Below are 1,901 nucleotides of genomic sequence, written 5' to 3'. Positions count from 1 at the left end.
TGCATATATGTGTGTGTGTGTGTGTGTGTGTGTGTGTGTGTATATTTCTTCTAATTCATTTCCTTTCAATGTGCATGAATTCATGCCAGGCCGCTAATATATCATAAAAGTTAAGATTTTTGTGCTTTTGTTTTAAATAATTCCTTTTAGATCCGTTTCTGCCTCCTAAATAATACAATAATGATGCAGCATCTGTCATGGTCCAAAAACAAATGTGATTTACCTGAGGTTGAAACTTTAGATCTGTAGATATAAACCCTGATATTACTCATAAACAATTATATCTTTCATGATGTATATGTTTTCAGCAGATTCTCAAAACAAACAGGAATGTTAAATAGGTTAAGAATTGGCCATTCACTCTCCTTTTTCAGCATGAGGGAACAGGAAGTATGTCCTCAGGGGGGAAAACTGAGTGAACATGCCAGCCAGAAAAAAAAACTATCAGTTCAGGACAGTAAAGGGATCTTATTCACTTGAAAGCAGATATCTTTCTAAATTCATTTCCAATCCTAAATTTCACAGTTCGTAGGCGCATTGAATTCAATTCTTGCTGCTATGCAAAGCCCTTACCTGGGTACACAGTTGGGGCCTGAAAGCAATAAAAACTATAACTTTCTTTTATTGTTTGTTTCCATTTGCTATCACCTCTTTAATTGCAGATATAAGTGGATGCATATGAACTCTCTAGACTGGGTATGTATGCTTGGCTTTTTTTTTTTTTAACCTTAGATGCTTTTAAAACTAAATCATAGGTTATGGACACTGAGAATACATTCAGCACATAAAAAGTGTAGCACAATTTTGTAACAATGTAGACAAATGTATAATTTATGAATCATCAATTTTGTGTCATGGTAAAAATTCTAATCATCTTATAAGCATATGTCTTGCAAAAGATTTCTAATGATACAGACTAGAGGAATTACAGCCCTATTTTTGGTTGGTCTTGACATAATAATTTTGCTGCTATGAAAACTTAAGTTTCATGACTACTGTCCATAAAATGTTTGACAGCCACTGACAGGCATCCCTTGATATCAGTTCCAAGAGAATATACTTTTCTATAACAGGTAAAATAATGTCTGATATTTGCTTGTTATCAATGGATTTTTGTTTCCCACTGTTAAGAGATAGTGCTGATGAGGAAGGGGAGAAAAGGGAACCCTGGTACACTGCTGGTGGGAATGCAGATTGGTGCAGCCACTGTGGAAAACAGTATGGAGTTTCCTCAAACAATTAAAAATGGATCTGCCATTTGACACTGTGAGCCCACTTCTAGGAATATATCCTAAGAATCTCAAAACACCAATCAGAAAGAATACATGCACCCCCATGTACATAGTAGCACAATTTACAATAGCTAAGATTTAGAAACAGCCCAAGTGCCCATCAGTAAATGAGTAAATAAAAAAGATGTGGTACATTTACACAATGGAGTACTATCCTATCTAATAACAGACAAAAATGGTAATTGACCGTACCTTCGTTATGCCTCCCATGGGCTAATCAGTGTGATATGCAAATTAACCCAACCAAGATGGCGGCCGGCAGCCACGCAGCTGAAGCGAGCAGGAGGCTTGCTTGCTCCAGTGATGGAGGAAGCCAAGGTTCCCCGCCTGCCGCGGCCCGGCTCTGAGCTCCGAAAGCAACAAAGTTTCAATTATAGAAGCTAAACAAACCCCAGATACCTGCTTGCAGCAGGCCGTGGCCTCAAAGCTGGAGCCAGTAGGAGCTGGCTCTCAGCTCCAGTGACGGCAACAAAGTTTCAATTATAGAAGGTAAATAAATCCCAGAATAAAAAACGAAAAAGAAAAAAAGGAGAGGCTGGCAGCTTCAGTGACCGGCCAGCCTGAAAACGGCCCTCAGCCCCTCACCCAGACTGGCCAGGCACCCCAGTG

The sequence above is a fragment of the Myotis brandtii genome, unplaced genomic scaffold (assembly GCF_000412655.1).
Source record: "Myotis brandtii unplaced genomic scaffold, ASM41265v1 scaffold266, whole genome shotgun sequence".
Classification (NCBI taxonomy): Eukaryota; Metazoa; Chordata; class Mammalia; order Chiroptera; family Vespertilionidae; genus Myotis; species Myotis brandtii.
Note: the sequence above shows the minus strand (reverse complement) of the source record.